The following is a 23,102-nucleotide window of genomic DNA, read 5'->3' as shown; positions in this document are numbered from 1 at the left end:
ATTCCAAACATGAAAGGCCTTTCTTTACTTCATATTGCATAGTTTTAAAAGGAGGTCTTTGAGATTGTTTTCTGATAAGTCATTGTATTTAAGCCATTCTGGAAAAAAAATAGTCCATGTCACATGTATAAAATGAGTCAGAAACAGATTTACCCCAAACTAGGAAAAGGAATCCATCACAATGGTAAAGATTATGATTATGAGGTGAAAGGCCTTTGGTGAAATTAGTAATGGAAACTAATATGTTCAAGGTGGAAACATTGATACTAAAGTGCTTGAAAGAAGTGAGTAAAAAAAAAAAAAAACAAGCTACCATTCACGTTTGCTGGATCATTTATTTTTGTTACTGTTTTTTGTGCACTTCAGTAATGATGGGAAACAAGTTTAAACACACATAAAATGTTGGAATAGGAAGGAAAGATAACTTAGTGAATGGTGTAATGGAAAACATTATAGGTACATGAAAGCTCCACACAGGAAAACCCTGGTGACTTATTAGTGAGTATAAACACATGTGAACTTCAAATACATTTGAATTGCGATTGCATGAGCGCGTGACTGGCAGAACTGTGGCCAGACAACAGGAAAGGAAAGTGTCTGCTGATGAAACACACTTGGGTGACCTCTGACCTCTATTAAAAGAGGATGTGAACTATAGTTAGCTTCACATCTGTTGTAAGCTTTCCTTCCTTCTCTAACATGCTTGGCAAAGTGAACACCATTATAGATTTTTAGATGTTTTGAAACTCATAATATTATCTCTGTGTAAGGGTTTTGTTTTCCCCTAATAGTTTTTTTAACTTGTTATGTCACCTGCATTTTACCAACTGACACAGTTCAAAAAGCATTGACTATGCTGCATGTTTGATTGAAACTAATCAGGATGGCACAGGCCTTTTTTTGTCTGAAGACAAAAAGTCAGTGAAACGCCAGTAATTTCCACCCCTCTAGATGTCTAGATTCGGGCTTTTGTTCACTGGGTAAGTATGGCTTCTTTAGGATCCCACTAGCTCGGTGGTATTCTGCTTTCTTGACATTCATACTTTTGACAAAGGACATATGTGGATACCTCTTCTAATTGGTGGGTTTGGCTACTTCAGTCACGCCCATTGTTAATAGATGCATAAAATCAAGCATACAGCCATGCAATCTCCATTGACAAATATTAGCAGTCAACTTGGTACGATGCTACCTTTCCAACAAGTCAGTTTCTCAAATGTCTGCCCTGCTAGAGATTCCCCAGTCAACTGTAAGTGCTGCGATTGAAAAATGGAAATATATAGGACCAACAACATTTCAACAGTGAAGCGGTAAGCCACACAATCTCACAGAACAGGACCACCAGGTGCTGAAGGCGTAGCGCATAAAATTTGCCTGTCACTTTTATAAGTAAATGTTATGATAGATGTTACTGTATAACAGTTTTATGTCATTTGACATAAGCTGATCTAATCTATTATGTCACCTTGTGACAGCTTTCATGTTATGTGTATGACAGTGTTATGTCAGCCTTATGCTGAAGGGTTCAAGTAAAGTGTTATCCATATTTCGGCCTACTCATACAGACTGCACGTGGATGGGTTGGTAGTTCTAAACTTTCATAATTTGTCTGTCATGTTCTACATGCTAAATATCCTATATTTGCTATTTTGAGATACACAAAGGTCTCTGTATTGTGTGTTTAGGTTATCCAACAGGCTAACTTTAGTCTAGCTATTTGAGTAAGGTTAAAGACTATTAACAAATTTTAGTAACCAGACACAATATTGCAGTACTGTAGCAAGGAAAGTGGCTATTGATGAGTGACATCATATTTCACTTGGAAGATAAGACAACTGGCCAGTTCCGCAAATTAATTCCATCTTATGTTGCACTGAATCTTCCAAATTCCTTAACTTAATTCTTAAGATATGTTCTGTCATGTTCATTGACCTAGATATCAGGATATCTGACTCCTTCCATCGTGTTAAATTGCAATTGCAGTTGATATAAATATGCGTCAGTAAAACATACTTACATATCATATATAAGGGCTTAGTGCATGACAGCCAGTACATCTATTTTAGTGATGTAGTTTTTGTGTTCTGTGTCATCAGACAATGCACACTTCCTTTTACTGAAGAAAAAATGGATCATTACAGTGTCAGAAGAGGAAATCCGGCAAAGAGAGACTTTCCTTTCAAAATGCTTGCAAGAGAAGGCTTGACAGGGACAGCAGAAGTAACCACAGGGGACAAAGCCTCTTTGAAAGGTCAATTGCTCCATTAATATTGACTGATCTAGGCCCATCAGATAGTTTTTCCATGAAGTGCAAACTGAAAAATAAAACTTTTACCAATGTTGCTACTCATAACTGCTCATTACCAAAAACGAAGCTATATCCTTTTTCCCCATATCATACATTTTCACATTTATGTCCAAATGTGGAAATGATAACTGCAATGCTGGTTTCCGGAAGTGCATACTCTTTGAGATAGTGTGGCATTTGGACTTAAATAGGAGCCCACTGGGAGATTGAGTTTTTGTGTGAATCAGGTAGGGGTCAGAACATTCCAGAAACATCCCCAGAGAGCAGTATCTGCTCTGATAGAAATCTCCAAGTCCCAGGATATGTCAGTTGAGGCACCCTTTAAGGCCCACAATCAAAGCATTACATGTCTTATACATAAATGTCATACAATGTAAAAACGGATGCCTATGTTGGTAGTCAGTGATGTTTGGTTTAATTAAGAATCATACAATTCAAATCAGTATTTTTAAAGCAAAGAAGTAAGCATTTGATCTCATTTGGCAGTCTAAACAAACTGTCATTGCAGAAAATGAGTTGTGTCTTAAGATTTGGGCACCTCAACTTAACGCTCTGTCAGAACAGTTAGCGCAACTTACTGTATATTGCCATTCTCAGCACTACTAATATTTCTTAGTTCAAGTATGTCAAATTACACAAAGATCGTATTCAATGTGCAAATGCAGTAGAAGTGTTTACGAAGGTACAGTGCTACACAGTAAATATGTCTACTGTGATGCGACCTTCCTATTAAAGAAAAGAAAAATATACCCATTAAAAGTTAACCAATATAAAGACAGGTTGTATAAGAAACTAAATTCACTTATTTCTCTTTTTAGACATCCATTATGGATGAAATGTTAATGGCGTCTGATTTGAATTACAGGAACATAAGGATCTGATGTTTTCATCTTATAATAAAAAGAAGCCTTGGCAATGCTTTAGAAATCAGACACATTATAGATTATTAGGATTTGTTTGGTTAGTTTTTGCAGATGACATCAAGGGCATCTCAATAGGGATTTCAGATGTTTAAAAAACACACACAAAGTCCTAAAACATTTGATAATGAAAGCTGACACCAAACATTAAAACATAGGTGAAAGGGGGAAAACATTTAAAATGATAATAATGAAAAATAAAAAAACAACAAACAAAATTAAACCGGTTAGAATGCATGATTCACACCAATACAGATACTCGAATGAATTGCTTGAAAATTGTGTGTTGCACTGCATTTGTAGAGGTATTCAATTTTAATTAGCGTTTTCAAGACACCTTTTACCAGCCTGTCACTAGCCTCCCCTCCCAGCCAAGATCCACTCTCTTCTCATCTCACATTCCGCCTGACAGAAAGCTCTTCACCTTGGACCTGCAACATATTCTATTATTTCACTATGTGCGCTAAAGGTCCACGTTCAGTGCCACACACCAAAATTCAATATACAGTAGATATAAGCGCCCAATCAAATATAAGCTTTGTCTGTATTACTCTTATATTTTAATAAAACAATCCCAGAACATAGGCACAAACATGTCAGTGTACAAACTACATTCCCACACTGTCGCACAACTGTACAATTATCAATAGCATGTGCATGCGCTACGCACGTCCATACATGAACGTTTTCGAGAAAAGTACACAGGGCAATTATTTAGGAAGTGGACTTGATAACCAGCAAACAAATTCTAGTAAACAAAGTCCTTTTGCAGTCTGGCAAAATTCATTACTTCCTCAATTAATTGCACTGTTTTGTTTGGGGTGATAATTCATTAGCTCCAGGAAATGCAGAAAAAAAGGCAGTTCAATAGTGTTTTGTGCCCTTGGTGTTAAAATAATTTCATTCCGACATGCGGCCTATTTTACTACATTGTTTAAATGATATTTGCATTGATGGGACATTATTAGCGTTTCCCTTTTTCTTCCATTTGTAAGACAAATTTATAACAGGGGCCCTGGTTATTAAAGCTGTAAATTGACATGATAAAAGAGGAAGCTCGTACAAATGGCTCGTACTTGTAATGGATTACTTTTATAAACGCAAACAGACCTCTGGATTTTCATTTTCTTGACCACTAAAAAGAATTATGGTGCCCAGGTACTGTAAAGGGAACAGAAATGAATGCAAAAGCATAGAGCTGTCTAATTGTTTGTGGTCTGTTATTTTTTAAGGCACTATTATATTCTCATCATCTTGATGTGTACAGCTACCAATAGTCAACAGCTTTGCTGGGAATGAAAAAAAAGAATGATCATTAATCAATTAATTTCTTGTTCCACTTTAGCACGCTGCTATCGATTTCTTTTTCTTTTTTGTGTCTCAGTATATGAAATTTAGTTTGAAGGGCATTAGTAGCATTTCATATCTGATCAGTGCATTGATTTCAAGCAGGTCTTTTCATGTTCGATCACCTTTCATGGCTGACATGAGATAGAAGGAGATTTAACTGTAATAATCGTGCAAGGTGGCTTTGCAAAGCCATCGTTTTAAATGATCTGTTCGCCTTGTTTTGAAATGCATGTGGATGAGGCTTTGAAAGGATGTGCTATGATACTTGAAACATACACAGAAAGCATCAACGAGCACACTGTGTATAGGTGACCTGCTCTATTCTGTTTATCTCTTTAAAAGGCCTGACTGCCTCAGGAAAATGTAGAAATACGATGGTCTGCATTAAAGCTTGAAAAAAGAAGTGAAAAAAACAAAATGTAGGCAACATTTTAGGATGGCAGCTCCAATGACAGAGAGACTACACCACATTTAACAAATGTGATCCAAACGGGTTTGTTTTTCTATTATGCACAAAATATCCTACACATAAAACAAAAAAAACACTTTTTTATTTTTTTCTCCACCTGCATTTTACACAGTTTATCTCTTTTTAATCTTTTTTTTTCTTCACTTTTTTACCCTTTCAGACTTGCACCCTATCTTGGTTCCATTGTTATTCACCTTGTTTATTGCCTGGAGCAGACCTGGTCGACTGGACATCATCTGAAACCACAAACGACAGGATGCAATAAGCTAGAGAATAGCAGTAATCTGAGGAAAGTTCTCCATTCACTCTCGCCCCTAACTCTCTGTCTTCTTATCCTGCGCAGAAAATAAAAAAATCAATACCGGCTCACCAGGCTTGATAAAGGCACTGGGCGAAGAGAGCAGGCACGCTGGATATAGTAAATTAAAGTGATCAAAATTTTCCAGTCGACTCAGCCCACAGCCTACGTAAACTAACAACCCTGTCTCCGGACTGCCTGTCATTCCATGCACTTGCTATCTTTTTCATTCTTTCTCTCTTTCTCTTTCTTTCCCCCTTTCGTCCCTGCCCCCACCCCACCTCATCCAACCCACATTAATTCTTTATTTATATGTTCAAGTGTCTGAAGTCCTGTATTTTTCTGGAATTCAGAAGCTTGAAATGGTTATTTATAAACATCTATGCACACACACAAATGCACTTACACATGTACATGTCACATGCATACATTCACAAACACATGCAGACATACCATAAGAACAGCATGCTCTTAACTGTCTTCTTGCCATGGTGAGGCAAGGTGGGAAATTATGTGACTTGATGGACCATTCCCTTTAACCTTTAATATGGTGCTTTGCCATTGACTTTGAATAACAAATGTAAGCAGATACTTCGGTTTGGTGAGAATTTCAGGTTCTTACTTTTTATCACATGGTCAGTAGCCACTAAATAAATAAATAAAAATGTATGTTATGGATTAAGTGTGATAATGGATAGATTTTATTCCCTGCTCTGTTTTTCAACAAGAGTCCCTATTCTTACTTACTATGTCTCTGGTCAACAAAATACCTATGGCCACTTATTTAAAGCTTATCAGGGCAAACCATGAGGATGGCTCATGAGGATTGCTGTTGTTTATCAAAAGCAGCCATTTCCTGATGACTTTTAATGACCCCAGCTCTTTGATTTCTTCCTTGGCACAGAGACTGATACCAAAACACAAATAAGCAGTATGAATGAATGAATAAAATAAGACAGAAGGAAAAAGTATAAGTTCTATAGCTTTGTGCAATTATATCAACTTTATTGTCACATGGCTGTTGTAACCTTTCCCAGCAATCAATAACCTAGAGAAGAGAGCAATTAAATAATGATAATGTTTCCAAACTTGCTATTTAAAATTATGAGTTACTGAACCTCGGCTTTCATTCAAGTGGCCTGACCCATTAGCAATTTGAGTTTGTCACTTTTACTGTACTGTTATTGCTCTCTCTGTGTCTCTTGTTTTTATATGTGGGGGCGCACAGTGGTGCAGTGAGTAGCACTGTAGCCTCACAGCGAGGTCTTGGGTTCAAATCCGGCCTGAGCCTTTCTGTGTGGAGTTTGTTCTCCCCATGTCCACATGGGTTTCCTTCGAATACTCTGGTTTCCTCCCACAGTCCAAAGAGATACAGGTAGGCTAACTGGAGAATCTAAATTATCCATAGGCATGAGTCTGTAGGTGAATGGTGTGTGTGCCCTGCAAGAGATTGGCGACCTGTCCAGGGTGTATTCCTGCCTCTTGCCAAATGCACGCTGGGATAGGCTCCAGTACCCCCCGCGAGCCCGGCTAACATAAGCGGGTATAGATAATGGATGGATGGATGTTTTTATATTGCAAAAATGGTGCATTGTGAAGTTACTTTTGCATTATGTCTGCATTTATGTGTGTACATGAGGATCATGTTCCAAGCAGGTGACACCTAAAACAATGGGGAATTCTATGACACTGTCTGTACTATGTCCCAATCACTTAATTCATCTTCAAGTTTAATAACATGATAACAGAGGACAGATCTACAGCTGGGAAGTATGATAGTATGCACATGTAATGTAGCCAAGAATGGTGTTAATGTTGTGATTAGAGATCTGGCTATTCTTCCTTTGAACAAGACACGTAACATTAATTGTTTCAGTAAATCTCCAGTAGCATAAATGGACATTATGCAAGCTATTATCAACAGCTACAGTCAAATACGGAGAAACAAGTCTTGTACGCACAGCAGTACTTATGTACCAATGACAAAATAAGACCCTATGTAAACCTCTGTCCACTGCTTTAAGGACCCCCCAGTAATACATTGCAGAGTTGTTTTTGGTAGTAAAGGCTTTATCACTTTATAAGTGTGGAGGGTTAAATGAGTGAACCCCAGCACCCCATCACGGGAAAGTTGTCCGCAGCGCGGCGAGGCTCGGCCTGAGGGACGGGAGCGGGTGGGAAGAGAGCGCCGCCGGACCCGAGGCCCGCCGTGACCTCACAGTGCGGCCGACCCGCTAGAGGTCAGACGGGCAGACGATCCCAAGGCGCTTGGACAGGCCCGGCGGGGACGCGGCCCGGCCCGGCGCGTCCCGGAGCCGCGGCGCTCAGCGCAGATCAGCGCCCGCGTGCCTTCCTGCCGGGGAGGCGGCAGCCCCCGCCCGCGCTCTGTAACTCATCCGCGGAACTGACCATTGATTTTCCCTCTCGCTTCCCCTCCACCCACGCTCTCAGATGAACACCCACCGCACGTGTGACGGCAGCGAGGGGAGGGAAACACTTCATATTTTTATGGTTTAAATGGTTCTAATTGATCACCACAGTACACCCGGGGATGACATTCTATATACGATCCATAAAAATTCTAACTGCAAATCAATAGTTTTCTCTATGATGGTGACAGCTTGGTTAAATGCGGAGTGTGCTATGAGTCAGCTGGTTAATTTGTTTTCCATGTGGTATGGCATGAATGGATATGTATCTGTTTTTTCTTTTGTTTTTTTTTACTGCTAGTTTTCAACCAAAATTTGATTATTATTATACATTATTATGAGTCAAATACATATTAAAATGAATGAGCAAGTAATGCACAAATATTTTTTGAATGTTCATGATATGTTCAAAATGAGAAGTGCATGAACATGAGTATGTGCCTTCCGTTCTCTCATGCAAGGCATAATAATCTGTTAAATAGCATAAGAAATATAGAGTGCAGTTTACAACTACATGCATGCTACTAGTCAGGTAAAACAGTACAATTCCAGTGTAAATGCAGTGTGACTGCAAAACATGAGCCAAGCTATTTTAGAAAAAAAAAAGTGTTGGTCTACACCACCCAAAGAAATGTATAAATGTCAGTGTTTATCTAAAAATTTGATACTGTGCAGAATGAAAGCAATTTTTAAAATAAAAAACTTGATTGGTAAATGGCTCACACCCTTAAGAATAAAACACAATCATATGAAATAAACATTGACACAACCATTTCTCTCATGATCTCCTCCAGTTTATTTGTGGAAAAATCCTTATAATTACATGTTCATTTTCCCATAATTTGATTCCTATTTTTTTTAAATCTCTTAATCAAGCAAAAGGATTGTGACTCCAAATGTCACTCAATTGGTTGCCATATGTTTAAGCAGTTAAACCCTCAATAAATGATTATGCACCTACTTTTAAGTATGCAAGTAGCACACTTCAGTTCCAATAACTGAAGGCATCACTAAGAAACTGTTTATCTGATGTGTTATAGAAAGGGAAGGGAGAAATTAACTTACTGACACACACTGTACACTGAAGATTAGTTTTTAAAAAATGTTTTTTTAAAAATGACAGGTGATTTAATGTGGCAAAGCTAATTAAAACTTTTTATCGACTATGAATTATTCTGCAGGACACAGATAGGAAGCAATATGTGGTGCTAAAATGGTAATTTCTATAAAAAATATTTTCACTATAATATCATGCTATTTTGCTATATTCTATTGTGCAAGTGGAATTTTTAAACTGTGTGTGTGTGTGTGTGTGTGTGCATATGTGAGTGTGTGTGTGTGTCTGGGATTTTGAAATGCATGGATAGGCGTCTAAAAATGTCATTTAAAACCTACAGCTGGGTGTTAATTTGCTCTCCTCAAGGCAGAGGGATTAAATAATAAAGCAGGCTAGTAGAACTATGTCTTCAAGTTCTTGTGAGACCAGGAGCCAGTAGCCCTGGACTGTGGTGTGCAGACTACTGTGCACCTCACCAGTTTCTCCCTTTACCCAGCATGCTTTGCAGAGACTGGGATAGATAGGACTACAGGATATGCGCTTGTGGACACACACACACACACACACACACACAGAGTCTGTCTAGCCCTACCCTCCTCTGAAAACTCCCAGGTTCTTAATCAGCATCCTAGCTGACTGATCAATGACAGATATGAGGAACAATTTTTGCATGCTAACCATCCTTTTCCTTTTTCTTCTTCTTCTTCTTCTTCTTCTTTTTCGTATGCGATAATATTTCTCTCTTAAAGGGCTCCCGCTCCAGCAAGTATTAATTAAAATCTAAATACTAAATATTGATTAATGCGTTATCAGGCCATAGCAGTTGGTCTGCGCGGCATCGATCCGCGCTGTGATTTATTATCATATTTAAGAAAAATCATTTTGTGTGATTATACGAGGTAATGGACTTTAGTGAGGGTGTAATTCTTTTTGTATCACGTTTGTTGTGCCGCAGAGGTGGGACGATTTCTCAATTGTGGCCGCGATGGCCGATATCTTCTCCCGCTGCACTTCCCGGCAGCCGCCGAAGCCTAATGCGCTAAGCTCGTATAAGCAAAAGATCCCGTCCTTGTCATTAGGAATAATAGGTATTAGGATTACCTCCTTAATCACAACAGAGATTAACAGATGGTATGAGAGAGCAGTTATTAGCAAACATCTTACATTCATCAAATCAATAACATGATTTGTAATCAGGCTGTCGGCTGCGCAGGGGCTAGGGCAGTTCTCATTGAAAGATCCCGGCAATCAGACAGTACTGTGTAACAATTACCTTTTCCACAAAATGGGTGTTCATCCTCCAGCGAATGGCATCAGTCCAAATACAAATGAAACAAACAAACAGGAACCCTGTAAAAATACATATAACATACAAGGCTCCACACAAACAAAAATACTGTGTTGCATGTTTTTTTTTTTTTTTTTTTTTCACCAAATACAGTTGCTGGTATGTTCATGTTGATAAAATACACATGCATTAAATAAATATGCAGCACATACATATGTTAAACAGTGCGTTTATAATTAAAATCTAAGATGATTTGCTTTAGGGAATGGAGTGAGAGAGTCCATGTCCTTATATGTAGTACACATGCAGAGAAACTATGGACAACCACTGAAATTAAATGACCGTGGCAGTAATAATTACTATAAGTTATTACATCAGACTCTTGGCAAGAGGAAGCCCATAAATTGTTATCCACACGCAGGACAGCATAGTGCCGACTTCACATTCTGTCTTAAAAATTTTCAGGCACACACACTGTGTGACCACCACAGCCACTTCAGGGACACAGGATTATCCACTGCTGGATGCCTGCACTGCACAGAACAAGTGCCTCTTTGGTGCTCTTTAGGGGGCATAACTAGGGCCCTTTCCATTCTGCCTTAAGGGCACATAGGGGTGTATTCTGATTAAAAAAGGTCATGAAAAAGTCACAAAAACATTCAACAATGAACCTCCCTGCCACCGGGGAAGGTATTTAGTCGGGGACACACAACAAGCCTACGATCCTCATGAGGCTGGTTTTGAAATGCCCCGCATGTCCAAACAAATGTTTTTCCCCAGATTTTATTTTCAAATATGAGCACCCTGGGTCCAATTTAAGGATGTCGCTAAGGATTAAATCCAGGCAAAGTGAAGTGCTGTCAGAACAAGGCCCCACTAATAATGTACTGGGAGTGTGCTCCACAGGCATGATCAGGAGGACCACAGCCAGCCATCACTTCAAGTTGAGGAATGAGAAGAAAAAACTCCTCATGCAAAAAAAAACAAAAAAAACCCAGTCATCTTTCATCCAGAGGAGATCGGGAAATATTTAAGAATTTTAAAGTTTGTTGATTCATGTGCCTCTGATTTCATTAATTTCAGTGTTTCTTTCTCATGTAAATAGCCATGCTTTTTTTTTTGGAGGGGTGCAGGGAAAGATTTCATGGTGTAGGCATGGATTTGGTCACATTTAAAATTTATTTGCACAAATTTACATCACAAAAGCATTCTAAATCTTAATTATTTTGTTCTCAGTCTGAGCAGATTGAATAACTATTGATTTATATATTTGCCTTATAAAATCCAAATGAACAATGCAACAGCCATGTTTCTACGTAAAATGATTTTAATCGCTTTAAATATATATTATACACCCTTTGCATACTTTCAGAGTGTAACCTTTCAATTCTGAAAGCATATGCTATTTTCAATAGCCTTTGGTCAGCAACTGTGAATTTGTTTGCATTAAAACTGCCTGGTTTAAGAGTAATATGATATGACTGAAGCTTGATAAGATTAAATGAAAGGGATGCAATTACAAGGAGTGTCAATATCATGCATTTCCTCCCTTAATAAATGAAATTGACAAAGGCTTATTCATTATGTAACATGCCAAGGTTACTCCACTAAAACAGACACACAAGATATTACAAGGAATTTATTGTAATATTCTGTTCGTCTAAAGCAGCTCTGCCTAAATAGACTGTTTCCCACCCCCTTTCTAATATGCTTTTTGGTCAAATCCTTAACAATAACTGTTAAAGTTATATGCTCTGCACCAACAGGAAATGCTCGGTAAAAGTATCTGAATGTCTATTGGACATGGCTGTGATGTGAAATGCACTTACCGGGATTAGGCAAGGCAAATGGTGCCACAACAAAGACTGTCGGAGGTAACCGATGCTGTTTAAAAATTCAGAGGGCTCTATTGAACAGCACAATGTGGCACACATATCACTGGCCCTGAAAGTACTGGCCCTCCCCCCAAACACTTTGACTTCTTACAAGCAGTGGCGGTCACTTAAGGCTGCTATCTCAGACTGAGCAACTCTAATTACCTAATTATGCGCCACTGTTTTGTTAGTACATGCTCATGAAGGTGAAAAGACTGGCTTTGTATGATATTGCTGTGCTTTCGTTTTGAAGTGCTATGTTTGTAAATGTGTCTGAAAACAAGCACCTCACTGACAATCAACATATTTCTGGTGAACGGTAAAACAACATTCCCTGAGCGATACACCTGCAAATAAATGAAAATGTACTCATGTTAGCTGCTTTCAATAATATATATATATATATATATATATATATATATATATATCTCACCAAATACAGAAGATGAAATCCAAAGGCAAACTGTCAGCGGAAAATATTGTTTAGGAGTGAATAGCCACAAAATGTCATTCCAATCTTTTTATGGTCACTGGTTTAATTCACTGCCCTAGCTGTCATAGCTGATGTGAAGTGTTTGTGTTCTGAGGTAATATCACACACACAGAGCAGGCCCTGCACATAGAGTGTTTGCCTTCTCAATGCCAACACACACAAGAAATCCCATTGATTCAAAAGGGCATATTCAATCTAACTGCAAAATACTGAGTCTGTGGATTTGAACAATGAAATTAGGTGTGTTAATATTTTTCAGCCCTTACACAAGGTGCTCAGATTGGCAGTTGCTGAAGTTAACCAAAAAGTTAAGTTGGCAAGCAAGTGATAAAAATTAGGACAAAGGGCACTGCTGTTAGATTGAATCTGGCGTGTAGATTCGTCACCCTGGTTTAGACTTTTCTATCCATGCCAGTAGAGGGAGAAATGATGTTGCAGCACCCCAACTATTACAGCAAGCTGCCAAACCCTGCTGCTCTATTTATGTACTACAGTCTGTTTAAGTATCACAGTGTGTTCATTGGGTTGGCCTTAAATTCTAGAGACTTCCAGGTGAATATTTTGCCTCCCAGGTTCTTGTGTGTGTTTTTGTGTTTCCCTCTTTCTATTTTCTGGGTGTATGGGTTTGTACATGTGCATTTCTTCTTCTCTGTGTTAATGCATGTGCGTACATACATTACTATGAGTCAAAACAAATCACTACCTTTCATTCTCAAATGTCTGGCAAAATCACTATATATGCTGGTATTTATTTATTAAGAAACTGAGTTTTTTAAATCATTATTATTCTCGTTATTTTTATACAACAACAACAACAACAACAACAATAATAATAATAATAATAATAATAATAATAATAATAATTTTAAATAAGCACTGTTAAAGGAAAGATGACATATTTTTTTCTGACAATTTTTATTTTGACAACATTTTCATTATGATATTATAAACATATTTTCAGGGCCAGATCACGGCATAGGCAATAGAGCGTGTCACTTGTATGAGGGGGTGCTAAGAATCTTTCAAACAAAAAGAAGAAAATGAGAAAATGAAATGTGTTGCATTAATGATAGTTGGTAAAATCCCCCAGTCTCCACGATTGCTGGTTATCCACCCTGCCTCACATGAAGTGTTGCCACATTTGAACACAGTCAGCCTGCCAAATCAGCACCTCTGACCTGCCCAATTTTGAAAAAAAGTAGGCACGGTTTTTTTTTTTTTTTTTTTTGATCATACATACAATGCGTTGGATTGCTACTATAAGATCAATACAGTGAGCTCCATAACATTCGGAGCAAAGACATATTTTTTCTTGATTTGGCTCTGTACTCCACAATTTTAGATTTGTAATCAAACAAACGTGGTTAAAGTGCAGATTCTCAGACTTTATTAAAGGATTTTATACAACCTGGTTTCATGTAGAAATTACAAAACTTTCTATACATAGCCCCCCCATATCAGAGCACGGTATTGTTGGGGACAAATAGCTTCACAAGTGTTTATGATTAGCCAGGTGTGTTCAACTGCATCCTTATTGCAGGTATAAGAGAGTTTTCAGTATCTAGTCATGATTCTAGGCTTTTGATTGCCTTCGGAATCTGTTATTGGCGTTAGTCAACATGAGGACCAGAGTTGTGCCACTGAAAGAAATAAGGGAAAAAAATAGTCAGAGACATAGGCCAAACCTTTGGCTAACCAAAATCAACTGTTGGGAAAATCATTAAGAAGAAAGAGAGCACTGGTGAGCTCAGTAATTGTATAGGGCCTGGTAGGCCAAGAAAGACCTCTAAGGTTGATGACAGAAGAATTGTCGTCATAATGAGAAAACACCAGTCTGAGAGATCAGAAACACTCTTCAGGCGGCAGGCGTGGATATGTCAGTGACTAACATCCACAGGAGACTTCAAGAACAAAACTACAGAAGCTACACTGCAAGATGCAAACCACTAGTTGGTGGCCAGTTAACAGTTTGCTAAACTGCTGTTAAGTAAAAACCTCTGGTCATAAATTCTATGAAAACAATGAATTTATCAAGAAAAAATAGTTTCTTTTCATATGTATACCATAAAATTAGCAACAATTTTGGTTATTTTTGTCATTACAGTATTTTAAAAAATTGCATGGGAACACACCTCAATCAAATATATCTCTCTGGCTCTGTCTTGTTTTTAAAATGGTGTGGTCACACAGCGTAAACATAGCGTCTTTCTAGATCCTCTGAAACCGGGTTAGCACGCAAGTTAGCTTTATGATAGTTTAGCCATCGTTCGTTACCAAACCAATATTAAAATTCAGCCAGGTTTTAGGACAAAATGGTCTCACGGCATGCTTGTTATCCCAGCTAGCTAGCTATTGAATTATATTCAAAACAGCGGTTAAACTTTAAAAATGTAATTGTTAAAATTGTGAAAATGCGTCCTGTACTCATGATTTAAAGATGGTTGGCAACCCTAAATCAAGCTATAAGCTACTGTACCAACAATTGTGATTCAACTTTGCCTTTCATTGTGAAATTGGACATTGAAAAGGGGAGTGGATGTAACATTATTAATTGAAAATCGAAAAAATGACATTGCTGTACATTGTTGAATTTTGTTGTGCATTCATTTTAGAACGGTTAAAAGGCCGAGGTGTCCCGTTATTGAAAATTAATTCACACCCTTGGACCAACTGGAGTATTCAGCCAAACCGTTGTGTAATGACTGACAATTCTGATTGGTTGACAGCCATACATTACATTTGTGTATAGGTACGGTAAAGTGTGCATCGGCGCAGTAATCCAGGTACTTTGGGTCATTACAGTTCAGAATCAGGATGTGAAAATATTCACATTATTGCCTTAGAAATCTACAGAACTGTATAAGAACTAGAAAGGAAACATGGTCACATGGTTCCATTCAACCCTATTCAATCAGGAACTTCTGCAAATGACACAACTGCAAGATGGCTGCCATGGCCTGGAAATAGTATTAGTGAAGAGCTCTGCCATGTATGTCATTTGAGTGTTGTACAAATTTATCAAACTCACTCCACCAAAGGCTCACACTATGATTATCAACAGAAGCAGGCAATAACAGTTTACATTTTTCGGGGATCAAAAATTTCTGAAGACTGAACTGTAGAGAAAAAACATTATCAAAAATTACTAATGTGATTGCGTTAACTAGGTGCACTGATCTCTGATTGGTTAAGAACAAACCGATGACAATTATAACAAGGTCAAATGACGACCATAATAGCATCACAGCTTCATCATGTGACGAGGCCTAGCTCAATTGTAGCTTCAGTTTCATCTACAAAACATTGAGCAACATAAATTAGCTCACAAATAACCGCAGCTAATTGGCTGCGGCTAAACAACGTTAGCCAAACAGTTATAAAGTTTGCTATCTTCCTTGACTTTCATTGGCCCAACTGGTCTCATGGTTGACAAACACCAATAACAGACTCCAAACACAATCAAAAACCTAGAATCAAGATTAGATATGGAGAGCTCTCTTATACCTGCACTAAGAAAGCAATTGACCGCACCTGACTAATCAGAAACACTTGTGAATATTTGCTTCAAACATTATGGTGTGCTGAAATGGGGAGACTATGTATAAAAAGTTATGTAATTTCTACATGGTGAAACATGTATGAACTGTATGAAATTACCCTTTACTAAAAGCTGAGAACACCCACTTAACCACCTGTGAATTAATTGATTACAAATCAAAAATGGTAGTACAGACCAAAATCAAGAAAAAATATATGTCTTCATCCCAAATGTTATAGAGCTCACGGTATATATTTGGGTGGGACTCTGGAAACACTGATCCACCATCGCTTGTTATCCTCCCTGCCTCACACTCTCTGACCCCCGGTCAGTAATTGTGACTTATATTCGGCCTCCCCCCATCCCCTCCACCCCTACCTCACCTAGGGCAGAACAAAGGCTAGAGACGGCCCTGCATATTTTCCACTTTGTGATCCTTTAACATATCCATGACTTTGCATAGTCACCTCTAACCTTAGCCATCTCCACTCTGCCTCTGCTACTCGTGCTGAGTGCCCGTTCCTCTATGGGCCTTTGACTGCATCACAAACCCCCATCTACTTCTTTTATTCATACCTATCTAGCATGGCTGTCAAGGCCTTGGGACGCCGCTCTTCCTCACTGTACAAAAGTCGCTTTTTTCAGATAAATTATTTGGCCGGTCCTGGCCGGCGGTACTTGTGTGGCAGAGTGGATGAAGAACCCACGTGGCATGGCTATCACTCTAAATCTCCAGCACAGATTGTAGTGCTGGCTGCGCCCCCTTTATCTCCCATGTGTCACTCCTAATTTCCTGCCGGCAAGCCTTGCGGCATTATTTCATATTCAGCGGCCCTTTGCCCGGCATCAGTCTCAGCGACTACTCCCACTGTACACAGGGAGAGAAGTGTGAAGATCGTTGTCTGTCTGTGTCATCTAAATTGCTCTCAACAGAGATGTGTGTGCACATGTACATGCATGCACACACACACACGCAACACACACTCACGCACAATTGCTCATGCCTGTACATGCATATACTGTATACACACACGCGCACACACACACACTTGTGAGCAAAAGTGAATATAAGAGCACACGTACAGTCTTCATCTCTCACTTTTCTCATTCAGTGTTTCTTTTGCTCTCGCTCTCTCGCTCTCTCTCTCTTTCTCTTTCTCTGTATAACTGTTAACCTGTCAAAAATGAAACCTGTATAACTGTCAAAAATGAAAGCGACCATAAAGCTCTTTCAAACATGCCCAAGCCAGGGGTCTTTCCCATGATTTATGTTGTTTGCATTCTGTCCTTGACAATCTTCTGATGTTACTGGAAATTATTCATGATAACAGCTTCAAGAATCGCTGTGCCACTGCCTTTTTAAAAAGCATGACTTAAGCTGAGACACATGACAAAACCCTCCTCTTTACTACAAAGTGGAGTTCAGTATATCTAATTAGTGTGAGTTCCCCCTGATAAGGAATGTGAACATTACAGCATCATATACGAATCAAGACAATTAAGAATTTATATATATATATATATATATATATATATATATATACATTTTTTTCCTATGAAAACACAAAGGGTAAAAATATCTGCACGCATATTCCAATGGAAAATTAGTAGCCTTAGATTTGGTTTTCTGTTCCAAGGGGTTACTTTGGTTTTTATTTCCAAATTCAGGGACATTTTTATGGTTTCTCTCTGAAATTCACAAAAGTGTATACAATCAGCACTGATTCACCAGTCTACACCTAGGCACCTCGGTCTTCTTATTGTTAAAACAGATCAATTAAAAAACTTGCGCCCATCTGAAAAACTTGAGTGGGAAAATTCCCACAGTGATTGCAGTGCTCTGTCCACTGCTTACATCCCTTTCAAAACTTATACCAAAGTGCCAGTGTGTCTAATGCTGTTACTGTTCTAAAATGGGAAACTACAGTAGTTGTGAAAAGGCCCGAAATTGCTCGGCATTTCCATCAGTTCCTTGCCTCTGTACTTGGCTGTAGTTAAGTTTCCTTCAATCAAGAGAATGTTTCCTGTCCCCGAAGAGACAGAGCAAGGCTTACGCTATGATGGACCTGCCACCAAGCCTGAGCATAGGTGCAATAAACCTCCACTGCACTCTCCCAACTCATCTACACTCTCATATCAGGGCCTGTTTCACAAACAGGCCTCCGTTCAGTCTAACTGCAGTGTCCTTTGTCCTTAACTCTGGCCCACATTCAAGCTAATCCTATTGCACTTTCCCATTAACTTTGAAAAAATGGCAGCAAGTATCACTCAGTGTATAATTTGTCATTGAAATTATTATTGACTCTTGCTTATATGTCCAACTTAAACATGAGGCCCCTAATGTGAAATACATTGCAGTGACTGTAGGTTGAGGCCGACCAGCTAAGTAATGAAGTAATGAATACAACCATTTCTGACTAAACACATTTATTTAATTTCTGCGATCAACAAACTTGTGTATTTTGTCAAAGTAAAGAAAACATGGGAACATATGCTTAAATTTGCTAGCGCGCGACAGTTACATAAACAATGGCTTATGTGCCTTAGCCTGAAGTACCCACACTATGCTTTTTATTGCCAACCATCTAGTCACCATGCTGTCTCTAAATCAGATCTGTTTATTTTTAGTAAACCTGGCCACAAATTGTCTCACAAAATGGTAAAACAGACTTGCGTTATATTTTCAAATTATTTTCCTTCTACTTCGGTTAAATTGTAGGGTTACATTTGTCTGATCAATTTGTCAAGCTATGTTTAATCCATATAATGCAATCCATTGTGAAGCTGTGGCTGTGCAAGCCATTTTACTAACAATTTAACTTCAGAGAAAATCCACTCCAAATTCCAAAATTCAATGAGTTATTGGCTTTACTGTGACCATTTGCATCTTCTTTAAAGTGGTAAAAAAAAGTTGTCCACTGTTTCATTTTCCCTTTTTAGATTTAGAGCAGATACTGCTCTTCACAGGCAGTTGCCACTTACTTGAGTCATACAATACTCATTACTTATACATGCAAAGGTATATTACCCTGCTTGGCAACAGGTGTGAGCTCCCATCATTGTTAGCAGCCAGCGAAGTTGGGTACTGAGATCCAGGAACATTAAACGTATACAGTCACAGCATGTGTAGCCCCAAGCCCACAAAGACAGCAAAGCTTTCATTTTTTTACTGTCAGTATCAAAGTATCAGCTCAGGTGGCCCCTTTAAGCGAACAGGTCAGAGGGGATTGTTGTCTTACATGACCAGGGACTGCTTGATATTGCAAGCTAAGTTTACTATGCATGGGAATTTTTTTGTTTCATTAATAACTCATCCCACAGGTGTGTGTGTGTGTGTGTGTGCACGTGAATGTGTTTGCCAAGTGTATGCCTAGAATCCTTGGATGAAGGGTGCTTTCACATTTGGATCAGCTAACACCTACTGAATATGATCTATTCAAAACAATGCATAAATCCGATAATTTATCATAATCTGTTTATTCCATATTTCAACAAAAATGAGCCATGTTATGCAAATGATCCCAGGGCCATTCACTGTGTGGTTAATTTGTGGTGAGGGCTAATTGTTACTTTTCTACTATTGGTACAAGCAATACCTGCGTACCAGTTTAAATTAAACTGCTTACACTAGGACACAAAATAGATGCTGAGGTCAGGTTTTGTCTGTTTCATTTAAAATATGGCAATTGATAGACTAGCTTAACAGCAATTCACTGAAAAATTAACATTGGTTGTTCTATGCCAAATTAAAATGTGTAGGCCTACCCTATACTCGGAATGCAGGCCTGCCTAATTGAAAATACAGTACTTACATGTACAAGCATTACAATCTGTTGCCACTTTCAGGATTAAACAATGTAAAATAATGTACCACTATTCAGGGAGGATTAAAAATACTACTTTACACTGCATTAGACTCAGGAAAACATATCACGTTTCCGGTTCAGCATGCCATTCGAGCTAGAAACACTGTGTAGGCTGTCATTGAGACATTCGATTCCTAATGTTTAAAGCTGACCAGAGATTTGTTTGCATGGATTAGCGTATTATAACAGTGCTACCAGTGTATGTACTGTCATATCTTGCAGGTTCAGGGGTAAAGAAAGAACAGGTTTCCGGGATACGGCAGAAGTAACGCATGATGTCACGGTGTAGTTATGCACTATTCAAACACCAGCGGCGGCAGCGGGACAACATCAACAGCAGTGCAAAATGTACAACTATTCCCTATACGACTGCGTTTCCATAGCCGTTGCGGTAGTCTGTCTGCGGTCATTTTAACACACGAGCAACAATATAAATAAAGCCTAATTTGATTATAAATCAAAAAATGGTACGAATGTTACCCGGAATATACATGATAGATTTATCACAAATATTAACAGGCCAATCTCGATAAATAATAAACCTAAGAAATCTTAACCGAAATGACACCAAGTAACCTCCCTTCTGTTAACCCTCCGCCCACTACTAGGAAAATGCATCATCGCGCTTTATCTGCGCTGACCTAGCTTTGAAACGGAACTGGGGGATAATGTAAACAAGCATTAGATGTAAACTCTACCACATCATCCAGGCCGATTTACATTAATACATGGATATTGCAAGGCGTTCTTAAATAGCCTAACAGTTCAATTCAACAACTACTCCGGATTGCTAATGTCCTTTTATCTAAAGCAGAATTAATTTGTCGGTATCCGTATCTAACCAACACTTTGTTTAAAGCTGTTTTCTCAGTGCCACGCGACTATACGCATCACTCTACCTTGGGAGTCCTGTCGTCACGGTGCTGGCCTCCAAAGAATCCTTTCTAGAATAAGTAACTGCACGCTTCTCGGGGGGAAATAAGTTCGGAAAAGTAACCTGCCTATCGCAGTTGTACTTATTAATACGGCAGAAAGACACAGTGTAAACCTCACTCAGATACCCATATCCAAATTGTGCTAAAAGCCTACGAGGTTGTTTGTGTGTTTCTTGTCGCGCTCCCTCCCTCCACTCCGCACACACCCTCCCCTTTCTCAGGAGAACCCGGTTAATATGGACTGCAGTAAACGCGTTCTTTAAAATAACCTAGGATACTATAGCGAAGTAAATAGGCCATTAAATATCACCACATTGGGGATACTATTTTCCGGTCCCTGTATACGTCTATGAGCTTATATTTTTCGAACTTTCCTCAGGATGCCTATTTTACATTGTTAAAATATTTCATTTGGAATGAATGCTTTTAATTAGTCATTGTATGAGAAGAGATGCGATTTAAAAGTTAATTACGTTCCAATTCTGGTTATTTGCGTAGCCTGTAACGTACAATGATGATGATAACGATTATGATTTCATGTCGTGTCGACAAGGCGAGGGTTTAACTTGTCATTTCGGCTGACCAAAACTGCGAAGCCTATAGGCTACTGTAGCCTACCTACCTGCTTCAAACGGATGGAAGGCTATACTCCAACAATAGTTTTGGATAAGGAGGCGTTTGTGTGCAATTAATGCTTGCCAGAGAGAACCAATTAATAATCTGTCCTTTGCAAATCCGCAGTATGCAGATAAGAGTTTTTCTTGGCGCTGACACCCAAAACGGTGTGTTTTTAAGAAAACAAATTGTGGCTTATTTATTAGTTTCTATAACACGTATTTTCCTCTCTGGTTTCTTTTCATGATCATCCGTAAAGCAAAGATCAGCGAGGAGATGGTGAGGAGGCCCTTTGGAATCCGGAGCAGATCCTTATTTCAGCGCTTTTGTGATGATATTGATGATGATGATGGCCAAGTGGACAGTTTGATTTTTGTGTGCCGAGCTAGTTATAAAGAATCAATATTATATCAAGGGGTACGTTTCGTGATAAAGGACTTTAGCCGGTCTGGCTATTCATCATAAGTCTGTAGCAAGCAGATAGGTCAAAAGAAATTATATTGCACTAAAGAGTCTGTCTTCTTATCTCTATATACCAGGGGAGTAGAGGACAAGCCGATCGATACAGTAGCTGCTGTATACTTCTTGCAATTATCAATAGCTGATTTTGTCTTCGCTGGGCTGAATCTATTAATACCAGATAATAACACCCTTTTGGACATAACTTCTAGCTGTAAGGATGAGTGAAAAAAGTTTGCCCAAAGGACGACCTTCGTGTCAGAGAATCTGTTCCTCGTGGTACAAGTACAGCTAGAGGAATATGGATACAAGACACGCCAGCAAATATATCCACAGTATTTTATGTGACACGCAGGCGGGTAAAAGTGACTTTAACAAAAGATCAAACATGAAACTGGCAAACTCTTGGAATAAATAGCCCAATTAAGAAAATAAACACAGATCTGTGCATTCAGCCTACATATAAATATAATTAAGAATGTATAATTGCCATATCTAGCTAATGTAATGTAGAATGGTAGTTTTATGAAACAGGTCTTAAAGCAAGCAAATATAATGTGTGGCTAACAGAAAACGTAACATAGGCCTACATAAAATAAGACAAACGGATCAAAGAGAGCCTTTGACAGGGAAAACACACACATACAGTCACCCACACACGCGCGCGCGCGCGCACACACACACACCAATATATAGGCTACATATTTTGCTGTATTTATATATTATATATATATATATATATATATATATATATATATGTTTGCTCATAGCTCATATAAAGCATTGAGCGTTTTCTGGGTAAAGGTTGCAGGGGGAAATGCAGGTCTACATTATTCACGACGAAGTTTACATGGCAGACGTTGTGTTTTGCTGATGAGCCAATTCCAACGCAGTGCCTTTTTTTAATTGATTATTTTCCCCTATATATCACTTAAAAAGTGGCGTATATAATTTATCTACCCTTATCATTATTGACCAAGGTATAATTCTTTGGGTCAAAATCATTCTGTTAAAAGGGAAAATCAAAGAGAAACACTCTAGAGAAAAAGAAACACGACGGCACATTTTGCGAAAGGTTTTGTTTTATAGGATCGCTTTCCTTCATAACTGAGTAGACAGTTTTGAAATTGGGAGAGCACGTCACTTATCAAAAAGAAATAAAATACGGAGAAAAGATGAAACAATAAATATGCACCCAAGTGA

The 23,102-nt window shown here is 38.6% G+C and overlaps 1 long non-coding RNA gene across 1 annotated transcript; it reads right to left on the bottom strand.

Annotated features, from left to right (window-relative positions):
* Positions 1-2,348: 2,348 nt before the first annotated feature.
* LOC118209566 lies at positions 2,349-22,499 on the bottom strand. The gene is made up of 3 exons (XR_004761732.1): positions 20,790-22,499; positions 10,105-10,181; positions 2,349-5,283 (listed from the first exon to the last, which is right to left on the bottom strand). It is a non-coding gene; the product is annotated as an uncharacterized LOC118209566 (long non-coding RNA).
* Between the last annotated feature and the right edge of the window lie 603 nt (positions 22,500-23,102).

This window comes from Anguilla anguilla, chromosome 1, assembly GCF_013347855.1.
Source record: "Anguilla anguilla isolate fAngAng1 chromosome 1, fAngAng1.pri, whole genome shotgun sequence".
In the NCBI taxonomy this organism is placed as follows: Eukaryota; Metazoa; Chordata; class Actinopteri; order Anguilliformes; family Anguillidae; genus Anguilla; species Anguilla anguilla.
The sequence above is the reverse complement of the archived record's forward strand: the minus strand, read 5'-3'. Positions and strand labels throughout refer to the sequence as shown.